The 24,873-nt window shown below is 44.5% G+C and overlaps 1 pseudogene; it reads left to right on the top strand.

Annotated features, from left to right (window-relative positions):
• The window catches only part of LOC115148355 (probable E3 ubiquitin-protein ligase HERC1), a 90,595-nt pseudogene that overhangs the window by 55,156 nt on the left and 10,566 nt on the right, over positions 1 to 24,873 (top strand).

Here is a 24,873-nt window from a genome sequence, read left to right as displayed (position 1 = left end):
CCTCCCCCCCTCTCCATCTGTTTCATGTCCTGGTTCTCTCACCACTAACCAAAGCTTCCTGAATTCTTGGTCACCCAGCGACACCCCGCTCTCCTCCTTGGAGCCCTGTGACGTGCCCCAGTGTGACGTCAGCAGATTCCGAGGCCTCAAACCCTCTGTCCTCTTAGACCTGATCTTCCTGACTGGCCTCCTGGAGGAGCAGGAGGAGTCCCGGGGACGAGGAGGAGGCGCAGGGAGAACCAGGAAGAGCTGTTCCTCCGAGCAGGAAGAGGAGGGATGGAGCATCCCTCGGAGCGTGCTGGAACGCAGGCTAGATGAAGACATCACCCGCGTCATGATGGACGATGATGACATTGAACGAGGCACAGGGCTAACAGAGGAGAGGGAAGGAGAGAGGGAGAGGAACAGTCACCCGTCCCCAACTAGAGCTCTCTCAGAGTCCTGTGACGAGCCAGAGGAGGGTAGTACTTCGTCCTCCTGCCCCCCAACTCCAACCCCAACCCTACCAACCCCCTCCCCCCATCAGACCAAGCCCCAGACAGATGTCTTCTCCCTGGAGCTCCGGGCTGTAAGGGTTTCCTACCTCCTGCTGGGAGCCTTAAAGTCCCTGGCTGTCATCCTCAGCTGTGGGAAGTTTACTGACCTGCTGCTGGTGCCAAAGCATCAAGACCCCTCTACTGCTGCCCTCCTGACCAGTAGCAGCCCTGACCAGGCTAAGCCAGGGGACTCTGGTTTGAGCCCTGCCCCGGCTGGGGACGACAGCAACGCTGCTGAAATGAGGTAGATTGATTTTGAATTTATTTTTCAAAAACAAATTCATAATATAATACGTGTATATATATATATATATATATATATATATATATATATGATTCATATGGTGCTTTTCAAATACCCAAATAAAATGACATTTACATATACAGTTAAAAACAAGCAATTATTTAAAAACATTTAAAAAACTATCTAGCATAACTGTGTCGTTGAATTCCAGTATTTCCATGGTGGTGTTCCTAGGTCTGTACTACAGTTTATGGTGCGGAGCATGGTGAAGTGGGCTGTACGACCCTGCCCTATCAAACAGACTGTTGCCCTGTCAGACCTGGAGAGAGCTCAGGTCCTAATCTTCAAAGGAACTCTCAACAGACTGCAGGAGGACAAAGGAGCCAAAGACCGTAAGGGTACTAGTACTGTTATTATTGAGTTATAGAAAATGTAATGTTCAAAATAGTCCTCTGTTTTGGCCAGTCGAATATGGCTTCATATTTCTCTCTGGGTTATTGTGTGAAAGGTTAAGCTTAACGAGTGGTACGAAATTCTTGTTTTTTAGACTTGTTCAAAATTCAAGTTCTTGCAATTCAGCTTGTTTCTGCCGCTGAATAATAATTTAAAATAATTTTCTCTAATTTCTCCCTGTAGAGCCTGGTCACCACTCCTCGTCCCAGCCGTTGTCAAAGTCTTCCAGCTCTGTGTCTCTCTACAGCACGGGGTCAGAGGGCACCGCCATCTTCGGTCAATCAAACGGAGCCTCTGCCTCGTCCTCCACCAATGACCTGGCTGCTTCTCTGCTCTCTGCGCTGCAGGCTGATGGCCTGGAGAACTTTAACCCCTTCCTCCCCATCAACCTCCTGCAGTGAGTACAGATCCATACATAGATTCTATTTCTATGTCATTTTATTTCTATGTTATGATACGTTTAGTCATTAATGAAGGTTAATGTCTGAATCACAGTAGTTCTCAGTCCTTTTCAGGGTACACGCACACACACACACGAACGCACACGAACGCACGCAGGCACACACTTTCCGTTGACAGCCTGGTTTATTGATGTTCTTGCTCCAGATCCATATCAGTAGGCAGCTCGTCTGAGACACAGAAGACTCAGAGTGGTGGTGAGTGTGTGAAATGAGACTGTGCTCTGTCTAACCCTCCCAAGGCTTCAGCTCTGCTGCAACTCCGCCTGGTTCTGATCTAACTGCTGGCTTCCCAAAGACAAGCAGACTTACAGCACAGTTCAACTCTATGAGGCGGTTTCCTGGACATTTTCAATGGAGCAATCGGCCCTACATGTTAAATGTAACAAACGTTTTCTACCTCTGATGATGAGGCTATGAAGAGAATTGGAAGCCTCTATTGTCACTGTACTCCATTCTGTGGGCTCCCTTCCCTCTGTCCAGGAACTTCTAGTCCTAACACACAACCAGCGGTGCCTCTGTATCTCAGCTGTCTTTGTGCTAAATGCAGCCCACTACCACTGTGTTGTTGGCTTGGCTTCCTCTAGGCGGATGGTGTTAGCACGGTTCCCTACCCTGGCTGGCCTGGTTAATAACCCCCCCATGTTGCACGGTCCTGGCCCAGGCTTCGGCCTGGCCACCTCGTCTTCCTGTGAGGGCTTCACAGAGCAGCAGACCAGCTTCATGGAGCCCTGCGCTAATACTCAGGCCAGGAGCCGTGGTAAGAAAAACGCTTGTAGAGAAATACATGGAAGATTGAAGGCAATTTGGCTGCGTTTAGACAGGCAGCCCAATTCTGATATTTTGCCCAATTATTGGCAAAAGATCTGATCTGATTGGTTAAAAGACCAATTAGTGGCAAAAGATCAGAATTGATCTGCATGTGTAAACAGCCTTTTATGGTGTGCTGCCCATCTCATTCAATAAGAGAACCAGTCACACAGCAACACGGACCAACTAGCCTGTTCCCAGATATGTTAGCAGTTGGCTATACAGCGCAGACAGATCTGAGAGCAGGCTATAGATCAACTCCGCTCTGTCAATAACAGGACAGGATAGATACTTGCTCACGGGGAACTTTATGTCTGCCTGTTGCATGTCATGGCATGTTGAATGACATGTCCAGCTAATGTTCATTGTCCAGCTGGTTATTTGTGTTATGGGTGCTTTGACAACCAGAGTTTGTGTATTTGTATATGAAGAGTTGATTGATTGTATGCATGAAATCAGTTTGTCATCTACTCACATTGCTTGAATGGAACCATGAATTTGTGTTGAAAATGAACAGTCCTAAATAGAACAGCAGGAAGCCCTCTACATAGAGAATTCATCCAGTTCTTTCTGTATAAAACCAAATATTTTTTAGGATGGTGACAATTGTTTTGAGAAAGGTGCCGCCTGCTCAATGAGTTCACACTGATCTGCAAATCAATATAGGGACTTCCTGTGGTAAAATAAGTTAACTTTTTTTGTTTGTAAGGACTTTGAGTGCTGTTACTGCAATAGTACTTACAATGCATTCGGAAAGTATTCAGACCCCTTCCCTTTTTCCACATTTTGTTACTTTACAGCCTTATTCTAAAATTGATTAAATATTTTTTTCCCCTCATAAATCTACACACAATACCCCATAATGACAAAGCAAAACCAGGTTTTTATACATCTTTGCAAATGTATTCAAAATAAAAAACAGAAATAACTTATTTACAATATATTACCACTGAAATACTTTTGCATTTCAGCCCGATAGGAAGTTGTCGTTGCCTTCATTGTATGATGACATGTCAAACATTTTACTGTCGATGACAGATTTGTTGGCTTGTTTTTCTTTTACCTTTTTTTCTCCTCAATTTCTAGAACGGCCTCAAATGTTTGTCCCAGTCCGCTTACTAGAAATGGGCTTCTCTATGAGACATATCTACAAGGCCATGGAGGCAGCAGGTATTGCTGTCGCTGCGCTCTGTGTGTTTAGTGTGGTGTGTAACTGTGCTCCATCCGCTTTCTGTGTTGTAGACTACTTCCTGCTTTTCCAGAGGGGTCTGGGTTTCTTTCTTTTAGGCCTACTCCTATGTCTTTCCTCTTTGCATGCGGTCTATCGAAACGTGTCGTAGTATAGACACTAGTATTTTTACAATCAGGGGTTGGAACCAAAATTATTTTCCAATCGTTTCGTTCTGAAAATAACCATTATTTTATTAATTCCATTCCACTGTTCTGACAAGGAAAATAACATTCTGAACCGGTTCAACCCAAAGAAAGTTAGTTTATATCGGGGGGTTTTAAACCTCAGAAATCTATGTTTTTTTTTTTACATTTAGCTTGACGTTAAATTACTTCACCAATCAGTGCGGATAGAGCAGCTTGCTATGGGGCGGGCAAGCTATAGTTGTTTACATGCGTGATGGACAGACAAGTGTAGGGCACGAGATGCGACTGAACTTTTTTCTGGTGGGGAGAGAGGTTGGAGGAGAAGGCTTCGCTTGAAGCGCTGGGCATCTTGTTATGACATGCATTATATGAATTAGGCCCGCAGAATTACACCTATGGAGGAGCGACTTCTATGGAGGAACTTTAAAATGTCTTTCAACTCCCGAGAGTTGGCTTAATGTTGGACAAGAGTTTCTGTAGCTAGCTAACAAGCTTGTGTGTGCAGAGCGGCACCAGAATTAAAACACTTCTTACCTTTTTGTAGTTAATAAATCCAATGTGAAACGTGATAACTATAGTATCATTAATTAGCATTGAGAAAGTTAATTCCGTTCTTCTCTACTAAAAAATCTCTCTAATTTTTGAGGGGCAGGTAACCTACACACGCACACACACACTGGCAAAGATTTTCAGCTGGCAGGCAGACACTGGAAGAAGTTTCTGAGTGACAGAGTGAAGGCTTTGCATAGGCACTTTGTTGCTTTTTTTTGTGGACTGGAAAAGAAATCCTAAAACATAAAATAACGTTATTAACCGGTTCCCATGCTTTAAAAAAAAAACGGTTCTGTTCCAGAACAGTATAGATAACTTTCATTCCCAGTTCTGATTCCGTTCCTCTAAAAATGTTGTTATTTTCTGGTTTTTGATTTTGTTCCCTGAACTGGTTCCAACTCCTGATTTACAATAGACGTAGATGTTGTTAGGCATTTTTTTCATTAGATTATAATCAAAAAATTATATATCGTGATTCATGAATTTAACTTTTTCAAACCAGCCAGCAAATATGTGAAATGATTGGCTCATGGTTATACAACTGGTAATTTTCTCTTCCCTCTCCTTGGCATACTGTACCCCACTCAAATCTGTCTGGCTCCTCTCAATTAAGCCCTGTTAACCAGGTTTCTGGACTACTTTATCTACTTTTACTGTATAATGGGAAAGCATTTTAGATATTGATATTGATTCATATACAGTTCAGGTTAATTGTAAACACCACTGTTTGGTTAAGCACATGAATCCGCACGTGCATGTTTTCAATACAAATTCTATTTTATACTTATCCAATAAACCTAGCCGTTGAATTAGATTCAATAGGACCCTCACTCTCCGTTTCTCACACTTTTTGTTTGACTTCTTTACTCCTTCGCTAGTGCTGTCGTCCTTCTTCCCGACATTAGTTTGGATTGAATGTACTTATATCACAAACTTTCCAATCTAACACTCTGTATAATGTGTCCCTTTCAAATGATTGACTTTGACTTCTATTGTCATTGCCTTTATGCAATATCCCCCCTTTTAAAAAAAGGGCCTGCGTCCCCTCACTTGGACTTGATCTCTTACCTCTCCTTGACCTTTGACCCCAGGTGTGGCTGGTGAGGTAGACTCGCGGACCATCGAGGTGCTGGCTAGCTGGATGTTGGAGCACCCCCTGACTGAGGAGCTGCAGATGGAGAGCCAGCCAGCAGGAGCCTCCACCACTGAAACCCCCTCCCCTGACGGACCGGAGACTGTACAGTGCCCCGAGGCCCCCACCAGCGAACCCAACGAAAGGTCAGACACAGAAACAACCTTTTTGTTTTCTTTTTTTTTTATCAATTGAGTTATTAAGGGTAGTAGTAGCTGTGTTGATTAATCAGCTATGAGTTATTAAGGGTAGTAGTAGCTGTGTTGATTAATCAGCTATGAGTTATTAAGGGTAGTAGTAGCTGTGTTGATTAATCAGCTATGAGTTATTAAGGGTAGTAGTAGCTGTGTTGATTAATCAGCTATGAGTTATTAAGGGTAGTAGTAGCTGTGTTGATTAATCAGCTATGAGTTATTAAGGGTAGTAGTAGCTGTGTTGATTAATCAGCTATGAGTTATTAAGGGTAGTAGTAGCTGTGTTGATTAATCAGCTATGAGTTATTAAGGGTAGTAGTAGCTGTGTTGATTAATCAGCTATGAGTTATTATGGGTAGTAGTAGCTGTGTTGATTAATCAGCTATGAGTTATTAAGGGTAGTAGTAGCTGTGTTGATTAATCAGCTATGAGTTATTAAGGGTAGTAGTAGCTGTGTTGATTAATCAGCTATGAGTTATTAAGGGTAGTAGAGCTGTGTCGATTAATCAGCCATAAATTCAATATAATTGTTTCAAGAAAAATTAAAGACGTAAATCAGTTCAAGAGATTGAGATCAATAGATTATTCACAGAAACAAAGATTGTGTTGGCTTGGTTGAGTTGGAAGATTAGTTACTGTTATGTTATTGTGTTGCAGTCTGCTGGCGGGCCTAGACCTGGTGGAGAGGGAGAACTTCCTAGATGTCCACCTGACCAGGAACAGGCCTCCCCCGGCCAGACGCCAGCGCTCCAGCTTGGGGCACAGAACATCCTTTAGGAGAGCAGGTCAGCACAACCTCCAACAGGAAGATATTTGGGTAGCTGACCTGAAGCTCTCTGTCTGTGACATTGATTGGATTCTATCTGAGACTAAGGGGATATCATGTGGTGTCCCTCTGGGCTCATACTAGGACCTCTACTGTTCCTGTTACATGTAAATGAAATTCCAGCAGCGGTGAAATGTAAACTCCTGCTGTATGCAGACAACTCTGCCTTGCTGGTGTTAGGAAAGGATTCTGTGTGGATTGAGGGGCATTAAGCAAAGTGCAGTACAATGCTTTCATACGTTATCCTCTTTAAGGATTCATATGTGAGGCTATGTACTAAACATCCAAAGATTTTAAGACTAAAGCCTGGTTTATACTACGGGTGTGTTCGTAAATTTAATCTGGAGTGCCAAAGTGCGCTCTGGGCATTAGTAAACTAAGAGCGTTGTCAGATTGGCCGTTCGTAAATTCAGAGCGTTTCGCTCTCGGAGCACTCACTGGACGCTCTGGCCCGAAAAGTAGGTTTGATCCGAGCGTTCTGACCTAACAGCAGTCAAGCACCCAAGCTGACTAGCTAACGTTGACTAGCTTGCTAGTTACTTCCAGACACAAATTAGAGAACTGACCATTTTACTAGTCCCAGCAGAGCTGGTAAGGCTGTTTTTATGTTATCCAGAGCATTGGTGACTGCAACTGTGCTGCTGGCAACAATATAATTACAAATTTTTTGGCCAAAGTTTACTGACACCGGCCATATTCAACGGGTGTTGAGCATTCGTAAATTCGTCAGTTATTCTGTGCTCTGGCACCCTCAGACGAGAGTGCTCTGAAATCGGAGCAGATAGCCAGAGCGAATTTACCAGCTACGTCTATAGACAGTTGTCGCAGTGACATCATAAACATTCTATTGAAATAGTTACTTGCATAGTGGAGACTTTTGTTTACATGTTGCTAGCTAGCTAAACAATGAACCATAAACTCATAACGTTACTAGCCTGCATGAATCTGCAGGAAGCTAACCAACCAGGGTCAATGTTAGCTAGCTAACATTAGGCTATAACTAGCAATGCAAATGGCTCTGAGAGACAAATAATATTACTACACAGATCATTCATGTAACGTTAGCTAGCCAGCCAGCTAACGTTAGCATGCTAGCTAACAGTACACTTTAACTTGAAAGGTAAACTACTTTCTGACAAAATGAGAAACGTGTAATATCTGAAAATGTAGCTAGTTAGACTCTCTTACCCGTATACACGGATGGACGCTTCTCCCTCTCTGTCACGGATGCCATGGTTGCCCTTAGTTTGAAGATGTAATCCGGAGCCTTCTGTGTTCTCTTTTCGACTCCGTCTGCATATTCGCAATCAAACACCAGAATTTTCTCCATCTCCTTAGCTATCATACTCTAACTCTACTGATTTCAAAACTCGGTCTTCCAGAAAGTGGAGAGCAATACTTATGCAGTTCTACTACGTGATATCTTTCAAAAAAGCTGCATTAGAAATTATTACCGACACATACTGATTAGCTCATGTTATAGACAGAAGTTCAGACCAATCTGAACTCATCTCCCGGCATGTCCAGCCCACACATTATCTTAACCAATCATGACTAGCGGGAAGGTTTCTCGCTTTTTCCGTGGCTAAACCAACTAGGCTCATAATTTAACAATGTTGTTTGTATTTACAGATGGCATACAAGTTTGTTATTAAGGCACATGAAAGTTCACGTTCCACAACGCATAAAAAACAAGTTTCAGTTCAAAGGTCTCTCCTGTGAAGTAGCAACATACGCCTAGTTTCCTGAAAAGAGTCACATACAATTGAAGTCGGAAGTTTACATTCACCTTAGCCAAATACATTTAAACTCAGTTTTTCACAATTCCTGACATTTAATCCTAGTAAAAATTCCCTGTCTTACGTCAGTTAGGATCACCACTTTATTTTCAGAATGTGAAATGTCAGAATAATATTAGAGAGAATTATTTATTTCAGCTTTTATTTCTTTCAACACATTCCCAGTGGTTCAGAAGTTTACATACACTCAATTAGTATTTGGGTAGCATTGCCTTTAAATTGTTTAACTTGGGTCAAATGTTTTGGGTAGCCTTCAACAAGCTTCCCACAATAAGTTGGGTGAATTTTGGCCCATTCCTCCTGACAGAGCTGGTGTAACTGAGTCAGGTTTGTAGGCCTCCTTGCTCACACGTGCTTTTACAGTTCTGCCCACAAGTTTTCTATTGGATTGAGGTCAGGGCTTTGTGATGGCCACTCCAATACCTTGACTTTGTTGTCCTTAAGCCATTTTGCCACAACTTTGGAGGTATGCTTGGGGTCATTGTCCATTTGGAAGACCCATTTGCGACCAAGCTTTAACTTCCTGACTGATGTCTTGAGATGTTGCTTCAATATATCCACATAATTTTCCTGCCTCATGATACCATCTATTTTGTGAGGTGCACCAGTCCCTCCTGCAGCAAAGCACCCCCACAACATGATGCTGCCAGCCCCGTGCTTCGCGGTTGGGATGGTGTTCTTCGGCTTGCAAGCGTCCCCCTTTTTCCTCCAAACATAACGATGGTCATTATTGCCAAACAGTTCTATTTTTGTTTCATCAGACCAGAGGACATTTCTCCAAAAAGTACGATCTTTGTCCCCATGTGCAGTTGCAAACCACAGTCTGGCTTTTTTATGGCGGTTTTGGAGCAGTGGCTTCTTCCTTGCTGAGCGGCCTTTCAGGTTATGTCGATATAGGACTCGTTTTACTGTGGATATAGATACTTTTGTACCTGTTTCCTCCAGTATCTTCACAAGGTCCTTTGCTGTTGTTCTGGGATTGATTTGCACTTTTCGCACCAAAGTATGTTCATCTCCAGGAGACAGAACGCGTCTCCTTCCTGAGCTGTATTTTATTCTTTTACCTTTATTTAACTAGGCAAGTCAGTTATGAAGAAATTCTTATTTTCAATGACGGCCTAGGAACAGTGGGCTAACTGCCTTGTTCAGGGGCAGAACGACGGCTGCGTGGTCCCATGGTGTTTATACTTGCGTACTATTGTTTGTACAGATGAACGTGGTACGTTCAGAGGTATGGATAATTGCTGAGTTTGAAGGTAGGCCTTAAAATACATCCACAGGTACACCTCCAATTGACTCAAATTATGTAAATTAGCCTATCAGAAGCTTCTAAAGCCATGACATAATTTTCTTAAATTTTTCAAGCTGTTTAAAGGCACAGTCAACTTAGTGTATGTAAACTTCTGACCCACTGGATTTGTGATCAAGTGAAATAATCTGTCTGTAAACAATTGTTGGAAAATGACTTGTGTCATGCACAAAGTAGATGTCCTAACCTACTTGCCAAAACTATAGTTTGTTAACAATACATTTGATGAGTGGTTGAAAAATGAGTTTTAATGACTCCAACCTAAGTGTATGTAAACTTCCGACTTCAACTGTATGTTATCCTCTGGGGGGGGCTATCTGTCCTTCACATGTTATCCTCTGGGGGGCTATCTGTCATCTGTCTTTCATATGTTATCCTCTGGGCAGCTATCTGTCTTTCACATGTTATCCTCTGGGGGGGCTATCTGTCTTTCATATGTTATCCTCTGGGCAGCTATCTGTCCTTCACATGTTATCCTCTGGGGGGCTATCTGTCTTTCACATGTTATCCTCTGGGGGGGCTATCTGTCTTTCACATGTTATCCTCTGGGGGGGCTATCTGTCTTTCACATGTTATCCTCTGGGGGGCTATCTGTCTTTCACATGTTATCCTCTGGGGGGCTATCTGTCTTTCATATGTTATTCTCTGGGCAGCTATCTGTCCTTCACATGTTATCCTCTGGGGGGGCTATCTGTCTTTCACATGTTATCCTCTGGGGGGCTATCTGTCTTTCACATGTTATCCTCTGGGGGGCTATCTGTCCTTCACATGTTATCCTCTGGGGGGGGCTATCTGTCTTTCATATGTTATCCTCTGGGGGGCTGTCTTTCACATGTTATCCTCTGGGGAGCTATCTGTCTTTCATATGTTATCCTCTGGGGGGGGGCTATCTGTCTTTTTAAGTGTAAATAAAGAAGCCCCCCCCAGAGGATAAGAAGGGGGAACAGTACAGTCATGTACTGTTCATTGTTACTCTTTTCTTCTTGCTAATCTACTATTTTTACACCACTATCCTTTCTTCATCCAGACTCTCCATCCCCCAACCCCATCCCACCGCTGTACAGGCAGGACCCAGGGGTGTCTGAGTGGCCGGAGCGGGCAGAGACGCACCCCTTCGCTGCTGAGGAGGAGTCAGAGTTGGGGTACATGGATGACCCCTACCATGAAGAGCCCTACGAGGAGCTACAGTTTAGAGAGTTCATCAGCTCGGAGAGAGACACCCTCTGGATGGTCGAGGTACTACATCACAATCACAGATCCGGGAACCTAAACATGACGTTTAGGTTAAAGACATGATGTTTAGGTTAACAACATGACGTTTAGGTTAACAACATGACGTTTAGGTTAAAGACATGACGTTTAGGTTAACAACATGACGTTTAGGTTAACGACATGACGTTTAGGTTAAAGACATGACGTTTAGGTTAAAGACATGACGTTTAGGTTAAAGACATGACGTTTAGGTTAAAGACATGACGTTTAGGTTAACAACATGACGTTTAGGTTAACAACATGACGTTTAGGTTAACAACATGACGTTTAGGTTAACAACATGACGTTTAGGTTAACGACATGACGTTTAGGTTAACGACATGACGTTTAGGTTAACGACATGACGTTTAGGTTAAAGACATGACGTTTAGGTTAACGACATGACGTTTAGGTTAACAACATGACGTTTAGGTTAAAGACATGACGTTTAGGTTAAAGACATGACGTTTAGGTTAAAGACATGACGTTTAGGTTAACAACATGACGTTTAGGTTAACAACATGACGTTTAGGTTAACAACATGACGTTTAGGTTAACAACATGACGTTTAGGTTAACAACATGACGTTTAGGTTATAAACATGACGTTTAGGTTAACAACATGACGTTTAGGTTAACAACATGACGTTTAGGTTAACAACATGACGTTTAGGTTAACAACATGACGTTTAGGTTAAAAACATGACGTTTTGGCCGCCCAACGGCCTTCGTTAAAAAGAGCAAACAGTAGGATAGGACTAGAAAAAAAGGTTTAGGCCAGGGTTGGAATCAATTCCATTTCAAATCAGTCAATTTCAGGCAGGTAACTGTAAAAGTTGAATTGATCCCAACCCTGGTTCGGTCCAGTTGATATGGTTGTTGTTTCCCTCAGGGGGGCGAGGAGCACCAGCCCCATGACATGGTACAGTGTGATCTGTGTAACACCCTGACTCTGCAGTTCAACAACCACATGAAGAGGCATCACCCGGGCTGTGGCCAGAGCGCTGGGCGGCGAGGGTACCGCTCCACCGGGGCATACGTGGACGGGTGGTTCGGAGGGGAGTGTGGGTCCGGTAGCCCTTACTACCTGCTTTGTAGCACCTGTAGAGAGAAGTACCTGGCAGCTAACCTAGGGGAGATTGGATCCAAACATGACCGGTGAGTAAGAAATACACTTTATGCTTAAGAATGCCTTTTTGTGCAGGAGTCACACACATATGCTCTTTGTCATAGTCCTTGGAGCTGCATAGTAACACTGTATATGCTTGTTAAAAGTACTACAACAGTTGAGTCTGTCAGTTACTCCCAGGCATACTGTTCCTCTCTCCTCAGAATGAAAGGGCTTGCTTCTGATTTAATTGGACGACTGGACAGCACTTCCGATGGTAAGGATTTGACCCTCTATTTGTTACGGTTTCTTCTGCTCTGTGAATCATATGTTTAAGTGACTCCCTTGACCTCTTATTATGGACTTATGCCTCAGTGAATCAATGTTTTCTTATAATAAAATCACCATGTGCTCGGAGACAGTGAATCATCTGGTGAATCATATCCAGGTCCCCCTCACAAAAGAGGTTTCTAACCTCAAGGGTCTTAAATAAAGGTTAAATGAAAATATGAATAAATACATTTAAAATAAATAAAAAGATGACTCATGAAGATATCTGCTTCTCCCACCCAGAAGACTGGGAGCTGGGCCCGCTAGATGACTCTGACCCAGACCGGCTGACTGGGCTGGAGGACTTTGGGGTGTTGCTGAGGCCTCTGGGTCTGAGTGAGAAGAAGCTGGTGCCAGACCCCATCCCCTTCACAGAGAACGACCCGCTGGGAGCGCTGGTCAACAGCACCAGTAACCCTGACGGGTCCATGATCCAGAAAGGTACTGTACTTCACATACAGCATTATGCAGCAAACTAGGGTTGCAGAATCCCCAAATTGTACCAAAACTCCATGGTTGGAGAATTTCTGGAATCAACAGGGAATAACCTCCAAGGAAATCCTCCAACCTACAATTCCTCAACTGGAATTTCTGAAAGAAATCAGAGAATTCGTGGGAAGGTTTCAAACTAATGCAAACATACAGCTCAAATTCTGTGAAATATGTTGAAATGCTCACACAGATGTTGTAATGTATTGTGCATCTCTGGTATACAGGTGTGGTCAGCACGGACACTAAGGGGTTAGGTTCCTCCGGCCCTCTGACTCTGGGGGAGCAGGCTGCATCGCTGAGAGACCCTCAGGACAGACTGCAGGCTCTAAGGAGAGTCACCTCTACAGCCCAGATACTACTGGCATACAGCATGGTGATGAGAGCACTCTCCCAAACATCCTCTAGGTTGGTTGCTTTGTTTAATTGGATCGATATCTCACAATGTGGGGTAGCTTAATGTTCAGAGAGTCCATCAACAACATATTTCATTCACTGTACAGTGCTTACATTCCAGGCTCCTCCTCTGATGAGGTATTTCAATACACATTTGCTACTGAGAACTTCCTTATTTCACCCACAACGTTGTTTTGTTAGTCTTATGAAACCTTTTAAATTGGTCTGAAAACAGTGAGCTGTAAGCTTCTGTTATTGTTTTTCTGACAGGCCAAATGTCAGAGTTTTCATCAAACAATTCTTGTGCCGTTGTTCTAGTGATAAATTGGTTTTAAAATGTTACAGATCCTATGTTATGGTTGATAGCTCAGTGTTAGAACACTACACAGCTAGGTTGTAATCAGTTACCTGTAGAACTCTACAGGGCTGTAATATGTTACTGTAGAACACTACAGGGCTGCAATATGTTACTGTAGAACACTACAGGGCTGCAATATGTTACTGTATAACTCTACAGGGCTGTAATATGTTACTGTAGAACTCTACAGGGCTGCAATATGTTACTATAGAACTCTACAGGGCTGTAATATGTTACTGTAGAACACTACAGGGCTGCAATATGTTACTGTAGAACACTACAGGGCTGTAATATGTTACTGTAGAACTCTACAGGGCTGCAATATGTTACTGTAGAACTCTACAGGGCTGCAATATGTTACCTGTAGAACACTACAGGGCTGTAATATGTTACCTGTAGAACACTACAGGGCTCCGATCTGTTACCGTAGAACACTACAGGGCTGCGATCTGTTACTGTAGAACACTGCAGGGCTGTGATCTGTTACCTGTAGAACACTGCAGGGCTGTGATCTGTTACTGTAGAACACTACAGGGCTGTGATCTGTTACCTGTAGAACACTGCAGGGCTGTGACCTGTTACTGTAGAACACTACAGGGCTGTGATCTGTTACCTGTAGAACACTGCAGGGCTGTGATCTGTTACTGTAGAACACTACAGGGCTGTACTATGTTACTGTAGAACACTGCAGGGCTGTGATCTGTTACTGAAGAACACTACAGTAACAGATCTTTATACTTCTCTCCCTCTCTTGCCCAGTGTGTCAGTGTGCAGTGCCTCTAGTGGTCTGGAGGGCTTGGGCCTGGCAGACATCCGTATCCTGGTGCGTCTGATGTGCCTGGCGGCGGCAGGCCGGGTCCATACCAGTGTTGACCAGCAAGGGGTAGCAGGGGGTAGCAGAGGCTGTGGTGGGGCTACAGAGAGAAGCAGCTCTGCCTTCCTCTCCTTCCTTAGCTCAGCTATAGGCAGCCTGGTCTCACACAGCCCCACAGCATACAGGGAGCTGGTGGACATCTGCACTCAGGTGTGTGAGTCTGTACTCTGACTGGCTCCATATGTCTTAGACTGTCTACCAAGGTTGGGGTAATTCCATTTCAATTCAGGAAGTAAACTTCAAATTTCAACTCCAATTTTAATTGTCTCCAGCATGTCTTACATTTGGCGTAGTCGGCAGGATATGGAATTTCGGTTTTCTTCTGGAATTGACCCCAACCTTGGTGTCCACATTTTTCCATCACCGTCTGTGGAATATATGGTGCTCTTGTAACTAATCTTTCTCTACTTACACTAATGTCACCCCTTGGTCCGGTGTAGGATCTGATGGCAGCTGCCACAGGAATGAACCTTGGTGCCATCAGTGATCCTGCACAGAGAGTTCGTCTGACGTCCACCCTAAAGAGGGCACCACAACAAGATGTCACACCCCTCACACCTCCCACCTTCCTGGTCACACAGAGTCTGGTCTCCCTGCTCACAGAGAAGGGCATCCGCTACCGCTATTCTCCAGACAGAACCGTTACCGAGCAGCACGAGTCTAAAGGTGAGAGGAAGGTACTTTTTATGCCAAAGTCACAGAATAAGTTGTTGTGTTTGGTAAGGTACATATTTTTCAGGTAGTACATCCACATTGCACTCTGTAGCATTTCCCCCCTACTGGACACAACCCTATAGAGAGGTTTGATTGGTTGGTGCTACCTCATGACGGCTGTTGTGTTTCCCCCGATTGGTCCAGGTCCAGATGCTGGTAGCCCGTCTGCTGCAGTACCACCTCCCCAGGTGGGGGCGAGAGTGGGCCCTCTGGAGCTGGCCAACGCCCTGGCAGCCTGTGCCCTGTCTGCCAGGCTGACCAGTAAACACCGTCAGTGGGCAGCCCAGCAGCTGGTCCAGGCCCTGGCAGCCTCGGAGAGGGACAACCCCATCCGGCCTCAGACCTATAGCGACATGGCTGGAGACCTGAGAAAGTGTCCTCTGAAGAAGCTAGAGGGACATCACGGCAGGGTACGGGACAAAGATACTTAGGCTCGAATATTCATATCCTCTCTCCTCACATCCTTCTCAAAACGCATTGAAGGAGACGGTCCGAGGGGAGGGACCTTTGGACCATCTCTTCCAATGGGGTTTGACGAGAGAGGAAAGACATTGAAAAAGCCCTTGTGAAAGTGACGCTTACTAATGAGGTTCCTATGATCAGTTCCTGTTTGTTGGATACTGATGTTGACACAGTTGTTGTTGTTGTAGGTGACTAGCTGTACTTGGAACAATGAGCAGGGTCTGTTGGCCACTGGAGCTCAGGACGGGACAGTCAGACTGTGGGACGTCAACCAGAACACTGCTGACCTGCAGTGCACACATTCCTGTAGCATCAGGTGAGGGAACACACTCGATATCATCATGACATACAGTATGGGCCATTAATTCAGAAATGCATCCTTCTTAGTTTCCTTGAGGTAAGCACAGCTCACGTCAATACAAGGTTACCACCCTATTACTTCCACCAATGCAACCAAGATTGAAAAGAAGGATGCATTTCTAAAGTATTGGAACAAGGACATGAAAGATGTGGTGCTGTTGGGAGTAGAGCTGAAAGCCAATCCTGTCCTACTCCCCCAGTGATGACAGACGGAGCTCTGAGGCAGCAGGTGGAGCTCACCTGGTGTCTCCTGTCTACTGGAGCTCTGGAGGTACCCTCCTCGCTGCCTTCCAAAACAAGATCATCAACATCTGGACTGTCAACGGTATGTACAGTAGTAACAATGTGTGTGTCGTTCAGCTGTGTTTTCATATGTTCGGATGCTCCGATGAAGGTCAACCGTGACCGAAAGCTTGGCAAAAAAAAAAAGGTTTTCCGTTGCTCTTCATTTCATCTGTTGAAAGCATTAAATATGTATCTTATCTGAGATTCTGATCAATGGTCTTTTTAAATTAAAATAATCCCAAACTTTATCATTAATTTATAATCTCTCTGTTGTGGTTCATTCAGGAGCCCAGGGCCACGTGGAGGCCCAGCCGTCCTGGGTGACAGCCCTCTCCTGGGTGCAGACCTCCAGCCCCTTCCCCTCCCAGGGGGGCATCGCCGGGAAGGATGCCCAGCCAGAAAGCCTGTTGGTGGGCCGTCTGGACGGATCCCTCTGCTGGCTGCAGGTCACTGAAGACTTCACCATTGAGAGCACAGAGCTCACCCGCTGCCACAGGAAAGAATGTGAGTTACATTTATACTGACTGACTGCTGATCTAAGTGGCTATTTTTAATTATTATTATATAGAGGAAGCAAGTGGTCAAATATAGCTGCCAGCAGCCACAACAAGCCAAGTTGCCATTAAGTCAGAAATGGCTTTGTTTATGACAAATTGGTCAATAAGTAGTGTTCTCAGTGGTCATGGACTGCTTGCTGTGTGATATCTTGCTCCTCTCGCTCCCCTCCCAGCTCCTCAGTGTGTCGTGTGGCACAGTGTGGACAAGCCCTTTGCTGTGGGTTACCCCGATGGGAAGATCCTACTGGCTACCGCTGGATCCTACGAGACTGAACAGCCCCTACTACTGTCCGCCTTCCCTGTAAGTCAACACAGACTTTTACACCCATGTAATTGTATAGTCGTTTACAGGCCACTCGGTCACGTCGTTACCATTGTTATCAACGTTCTACAGACGCTGCAGCCATGTCCTAAAGTAGAACGGGGGCTAATGACTCTTTCGTTTAATTTACACCATATGGGCTTGGGAATATGACACGATTGCAAATTAGGCGCAAATTGAGTAGGAAACAACTTTGCCATCATTATCATGTTGTCAAATTTACTTTAGACAGTTGGCTATGTCATTAGCTAGCAAAGTTAGTCAAAAATAGCCTGCAATGCTAACATTAGCTAGCTAAAATCTGTAGGTCTCCTCTCAATCTTAGCTAGCTAGCTAGCTAGCTGGCAACATCAAAATGACGACAAAAGGGGTTTCTACTAATTAAACTCAGAAAACTTAACATGTGTAAATATTTGTATGAACATAACAAGATTCAACAACTGAGATATAAACTGAACAAGTTCCACAGACTAACAGAAATGGAATAATGTGTCCCTGAAGAAGGGGGGGGGTCAAAATCAAAAGTAACAGTCAGTATCTGGTGTGGCCACCAGCTGGATTAAGTACTGCAGTGCATCTCCTCCTCATGGACTGCACCAGATTTGCCAATTCTAGCTGTGAGATGTTACCCCACTCTTCCACCAAGGCACCTGCAAGTTCCCGGACATTTCTGGGGGGAATGGCCCTAGCTCTCACCCTCCGATCCAACAGGTCCCAGACGTGCTCAATGGGATTGAGATCCGGGCTCTTCGCTGGCCATGGCAGAACACTGACAATCCTGTATTGCAGGAAATCACGCACAGAATGAGCAGTATGGCTGGTGGCATTGTCATGCTGGAGGGTCATGTCAGGATGAGCCTGCAGGAAGGGTACCACATGAGGGAGGAGGATGTCTTCCCTGTAACGCACAGCGTTGAGATTGCCTGCAATTACAACAAGCTCAGTCCAATGATGCTCTGACACACCGCCCCAGACCATGACAGACCCTCCACCTCCAAATCGATCCCGCTCCAGAGTACAGGCCTCGGTGTAACACTCATTCCTTCGACGATAAACACGAATCCGACCATCCGCTGTGCGTTACAGGGAAGACATCCTCCTCCCTCATGTGGTACCCTTCCTGCAGGCTCATCCTGACATGACCCTCCAGCATGACAATGTTGCCGGTGATGTCTGGTGAGGACCTGCCTTACAACAGGCTTACAAGCCCTCAGTCCAGCCTCTCTCAGCCTATTGCGGACAGTCTGAGCACTGATGGAGGGATTGTGCGTTCCTGGTGTAACTCGGGCAGTTGTTGTTGCCATCCTGTACCTGTCCCGCAGGTGTGATGTTCGGATGTACCAATCCTGTGCAGATGTTGGTTCACGTGGTCTGCCACTGCAAGGATGATCAGCTGTCCGTCCTGTCTCCCTGTAGCGCTGTCTTAGGCGTCTCATAGTACGGACATTGCAATTCATTGCCCTGGTCACATCTGTAGTCCTCATGCCTCCTTGCAGCATGCCTAAGGCACGTTCACACAGATGAGCAGGGACCCTGGGCATCTTTCTTTTGGTGTTTTTCAGTGTCATTAGGACACTGAAGAGGCCTTTCTAAGTTTTCATAACTGTGACCTTAATTGCCTACTGTCTGTAAGCTGTTAGTGTCTTAACGACCGTTCCACAGGTGCATGTTCATTCATTGTTTATGGTTCATTGAACAAGCATGGGAAACGGTGTTTAAACCCTTTACATTGAAGATCTGTGAAGTTATTTTGATTTTTACTAATTATCTTTGAAAGACAGGGTCCTGAAAAAGGGACATTTCTTTTTTTGCTTAGTTTATTTGCTTTTAGAAATGTCATCTTGTTTTCAAGCCATAGGAAGGCACTCTAGACCAAATGTTCACCAGCGCCCAATGAGGATACATTGAGTAGAATGTTCAGCTGGTCATCAGTCCTAAAACAAAAGTTCAAAACAATGTGATGCAACGTGTCATCAATGAATACTTGAAAATACAGTAAATTATTTCAATTCAGCAAACTAAGCAAAATTGCAAGCAAAACATTTGTCAAATTCATTCAGAATTATCCGTATACCTGATGTAGCCGGCCCTCCTCACGTCTCTCTCTCTCCCCCATCTCTCTCTCTCTCTCTCTCTCTCTCTCTCTCTCTCTCTCTCTCTCTCTCTCTCTCTCTCTCTCTCTCTCTCGCAATCCCCCCTACCTCTCTCTCGCAATCCCCCCTACCTCTCTCCAGGAGAGTGTCAGCATCCTGCGCTGGGACCCCACGGGTCACCTCCTCCTCTCCACGGGCCGCTCTGAGGTGGTGAAGATCTGGGGGCGGGCGGGAGGCACCTGGATCACCCTCCACTCCCTGTTCCACACAGGCACCGTCAACACGGCAGAGTGGTGCCCGCTGCCAGGCAGAGGTCCCGAACCACGCCTTATGATGGCTGTGTGAGTACCAGGGAATAAGGGGAGAGTGTGAGTACCAGGGAATACGGGGAGAGTGTGAGTACCAGGGAATACGGGGAGAGCGTGAGTACCAGGGAATAAGGGGAGAGCGTGAGTACCAGGGAATACGGGGAGAGTGTGAGTACCAGGGAATAAGGGGAGAGCGTGAGTACCAGGGAATAAGGGGAGAGCGTGAGTACCAGGGAATACGGGGAGAGCGTGAGTACCAGGGAATAAGGGGAGAGTGTGAGTACCAGGGAATAAGGGGAGAGTGTGAGTACCAGGGAATAAGGGGAGAGTGTGAGTACCAGGGAATAAGGGGAGAGTGTGAGTACCAGGGAATAAGGGGAGAGCGTGAGTACCAGGGAATACGGGGAGAGCGTGAGTACCAGGGAATAAGGGGAGAGTGTGAGTACCAGGGAATAAGGGGAGAGTGTGAGTACCAGGGAATAAGGGGAGAGTGTGAGCTGTGTAATTAGTACATTTTTAGCTATATTTGACGGTGACAATGCACATTGATCGACATTTCTGTATATGGGTCAAATGTAGTCCCTGTAGACATTAGATTTAGTTATTCCCTGTATTTCCTCTGTGTTTTTAGAGGGAGCCAGAATGGTCTTCTGAATGTGTGGACGCTGCCACAAGGGGGCACTAATGTGTCCGTTCCTAAGTTCCTGGGCAGCTCATCCAGTCAGGAGAACAACAGTGGCATCAAGGTCAGTACAGTACAGTCAGTGTGTTCTGTAGCGCTCAGTTATGACTGAGATAAGCGGCTTCGGTTATGTCTCCTTTCTTCCCCTCATTTCCTCTTGACACCTAAATGGGAAGTAGAATATTGTCAGTTGTCTTTGTGGGGGAACAGAAATTCCTCATTTTCTATTATTCTATTCTTCTTCTTATCTTTTTGGATTCTTCTAATAACTATTGTATTTGTCAATTCAATTCCAGTTACTCTTTTATTCACTGTGTCCTGATCTATGTGGCGTTTGGCCTCCCTAGCGTGGCAGTGCCAAGTGTGTGTTCAGACTGAGTGGTCACATCACAGCGGTGAAGACCCTGTCGTTCTGCCCAAGTGGTCTGGCCCTGGTGTCTGGAGGTATAGGAGGACTACTCAACATCTGGTCTCTACAGGTGAGAGCTGTAGCATGACGGACTACACTACTAATAATGCACTGTGTTGCATATCCAGTGTTATCAGTAGTTAAGATTATCTTAAAGCTAACATAATGGAGTTATCAGTGCCATGTGTTCTAATCTTATCCCGGTTCCCCCCTCCTACAGGATGGTTCCATCCTACAGACAGTGGTGACAGGCCTAGGCTCAGTGGTCAGTACCACCTGGATACCAAATGTAGGGGTGGCTGCCTGCTCCGGGAGGTCAAAGGTTAGTCCAGTATGCCTTTCATTGAACTAGACCTCAGGCTCTATCTCTTAACGATCTGTCCTGTCCTCGTCTGTTCTCGTCTCTCCCCCCTTCATCTCCACTGATTGGAACAGACTTGACAGGTGGAAACAGTATGGTGGGAGATCATCATTAGGCTGTCTTTCACTTGGTCACTTCTTTCAGATCAGTGCAGTTGAAAGAGAGGGGAGGAGATAAGAGGACAGCTTTTTAAACTGAGAAAGATACTTAATGAACAGGATCTGATGTCTGACCTCACCTCCAACAGGATGCTCTGCTGATCCGCTGTACGTCAGACTGGATCTCCCAGAACCACGTGTTGGCATCCTGCCGCACCGTCCTCAGAACACAGGGCATTCTGGGTCTGAACCGTGCACCCTGCATGGCCGTCTTCCTGGAGAGACTTCCCACACTGCTGCAGGAACAGTACAGCTACGAGAGGGTTAGTCCAGTACAGCTAGTTAGTCAGTTATCTACATGGTTAGTTATCTACATGGTTAGTTATCTACATGGTTAGTTATCTACATGGTTAGTAATCTACATGGTTAGTAATCTACTTGGTTAGTAATCTACTTGGTTAGTAATCTACTTGGTTAGTAATCTACTTGGTTAGTTATCTACTTGGTTAGTTATCTACTTGGTTAGTTATCTACTTGGTTAGTTTACTACTTGGTTAGTTATCTACCTAGTTATTTGGTTAGTTAGCTACTTGGTTAGTTATCTACTTGGTTAGTTATCTACTTGGTTAGTTATCTACATGGTTAGTTATCTACTTGGTTAGTTATCTACTTGGTTAGTTATCTACTTGGTTAGTTTACTACTTGGTTAGTTATCTACTTGGTTAGTTATCTACATGGTTAGTTATCTACCTAGTTAGTTATCTACCTAGTTAGTTATCTACTTGGTTAGTTATCTACTTGGTTAGATATCTACTTGGTTAGTTATCTACTTGGTTAATTATCTACCTAGTTATTTGGTTAGTTATCTACTTGGTTAGTTATCTACATGGTAAGTTATCTACTTGGTTAGTTATCTACTTGGTTAGTTATCTACATGGTTAGTTATCTACTTGGTTAGTTATCTACATGGTAAGTTATCTACTTGGTTAGTTATCTACTTGGTTAGTTATCTACATGGTTAGTTATCTACTTGGTTAGTTATCTACATGGTTAGTTATCTACTTGGTTAGTTATCTACCTAGTTATTTGGTTAGTTATCTACTTGGTTAGTTATCTACATGGTTAGTTATCTACTTGGTTAGTTATCTACTTGGTTAGTTATCTACTTGGTTAGTTATCTACTTGGTTAGTTATCTACTTGGTTAGTTATCTACCTAGTTAGTTATCTACTTGGTTAGTCATCTACTTGGTTAGTCATCTACTTGGTTAGTCATCTACTTGGTTAGATATCTACTTGGTTAATTATCTACCTGGTTAATTATCTACCTAGTTATTTGGTTAGTTATTTATCTACTTGGTTATCTACTTGGTTAGTTATCTACATGGTAAGTTATCTAATTGGTTAGTTATCTACATGGTTAGTTACCTACTTGGTTAGTTATCTACTTGGTTAGTTTACTACTTGGTTAGTTATCTACATGGTTAGTTATCTACTTGGTTAGTTATCTACTTGGTTAGTTATCTACTTGGTTAGTTATCTACATGGTTAGTTATCTACTTGGTTAGTTATCTACTTGGTTGGTTATCTACTTAGTTATCTACCTAGTTAGTTATCTACCTAGTTAGTTATCTACTTAGTTAGTTATCTAACTAGTTAGTTATCTAACTAGTTAGTTATCTACTTGGTTAGTTAGTTTGGCCCCAGCATGACAACTTGTGATTTTGGTGCATTCCAGAGGTTGTAACTTCTGCAATTGTATCCAGGTTTTACTACAGGGAAGGTGGATATAATACAGCCTTCGCTAGTGCTCAACAAACTGAAGGCCAATTTACAGACAAATGTCCCGTCTCTCTGCAAGGTTATTGAGCCCAAAGGAACATCGGCTAATACAGTACTTTTCCACCTCATTGGATCTTGAGGATTAATTAGTGTGTCTGTGTGTGTGGGGTGTCTGTCTGTGTGTGTGTGTGGGGTGTCTGTCTGTGTGTGTGTGTGGGGTGTCTGTCTGTGTGTGTGTGTGGGGTGTCTGTCTGTGTGTGTGGGGTGTCTGTCTGTGTGTGTGGGGTCTCTGTCTGTGTGTGTGTGGGGTCTCTGTCTGTGTGTGTGTGGGGTCTCTGTCTGTGTGTGTGTGGGGTCTCTGTCTGTGTGTGTGTGGGGTGTCTGTGTGTGTGTGTGTGTGGGGTGTCTGTGTGTGTGTGTGTGGGGTGTCTGTGTGTGTGTGGGGTGTCTGTCTGTGTGTGTGGGGTCTCTGTCTGTGTGTGTGGGGTCTCTGTGTGTGTGTGGTGTGTCTGTCTGTCTCTGTGTGTGTGTGGGGTGTCTGTCTGTCTCTGTGTGTGTGGTGTGTCTGTCTCTGTGTGTGTGGTGTCTGCGTTTCTCTCTCTCTCTAGAGTCACGTGACAGCGGGTGACCAGTTGGTCCACAGTGCCTTCCTCCAGAGTCTGGCCTCTCTGACCGTCGGTCTTTCCCTGGAACACTACCTGTGTCGGCCGTGCCGACCCCCCCACCACCACCCTGCCAGCCTCGACCACACACACTCCTGCCCCATGGAGTGGAGCTGGCTCCAAACCTTCTCCACCACTGTGAAGAGCGCAGAGGCCATCGCCAGGGGAACAGCGTTCCCAGAATCCTTCACTGTCCCAGAGTTCCAGCAGGCAGGAGCCACAGAACTCACCAAGCCCCTGGTGAGCAGAAAGGAGAAGCTTCCTGTAGCTTCCTCAGACTAGGATGGTGTCTGAAATGAAACCCTATTAGTGTGTACTGCATAGAGAATAGGGCACTTGGGAGTGTGTGGGGTTGAGTTATTGGAGAAACAGGCTAGCTGCCATCCAATTATGGTATTCATTCAACTGTTTTTTCTTTTTACTTGTACTTTTATTTGTTCATCTTTCCATTTACTGTGATGTATGGCAGCTCACACAGTTTGTTGATGCGCTCTCGTCTCGTCAATTCACTTCTTCGCTTCTCTTCTTCTCATCGCTTCTCTTCTTCTCATCTCTTCTGTTCTTCTCATCTCTTCACTTCTTCTCATCTCTTCACTTCTTCTCTTCTCTTCTCTTCTTCTCATCTCTTCTCTTCTTCTCATCTCTTCTCCTCTTCTCATCTCTTCTCCTCATCTCTTCTTCTCATCTCTTCTCTTCTCTTCTCTTCTTCTCATCTCTTCTCTTCTTCTCATCTCTTCTCTTCTCTTCTTCGCTTCACTTCGTTTTTCTTCTTCTCTTCTCCTCTTCTCTTCTCTTCTTCTCTTCTCTTCTCTTCTTCTCATCTCTTCTCTTCTTCTCATCTCTTCTTCTCTTCTCTTCTCTTCTTCGCTTCACTTCGTTTTTCTTCTTCTCTTCTCCTCTTCTCTTCTCTTCTTCTTCTCTCTTCTTTCTCTTCTCTTCTTCTCTTCTCTTCTCTTCTTCTCATCTCTTCTGTTCTTCTCATCTCTTCACTTCTTCTCATCTCTTCTCTTCTTCTCATCGCTTCACTTCTCTTCTTCGCTTCACTTCGTTTTTCTTCTTCTCTTCTCTTCTTCTCATCTCTTCTCTTCTTCTCATCTCTTCTCTTCTTCTCATCTCTCTTCTCTCTCTTCTCTTCTTCTTCTTCTCTCTTCTCTTCTTCTCATCTCTTCTCTTCTTCTCATCTCTTCTCTTCTTCTCATCTCTTCTCTTCTTCTCATCTCTTCTCTCTTTCTCTTCTTCTCTTCTCTTCTCTTCTTCGCTTCACTTCGTTTTTCTTCTCTTCTTC

Source organism: Salmo trutta, chromosome 15 (genome assembly GCF_901001165.1).
Source record: "Salmo trutta chromosome 15, fSalTru1.1, whole genome shotgun sequence".
NCBI classification, from domain to species: Eukaryota; Metazoa; Chordata; class Actinopteri; order Salmoniformes; family Salmonidae; genus Salmo; species Salmo trutta.
This window is presented reverse-complemented; position numbering and strand designations above follow the sequence as displayed.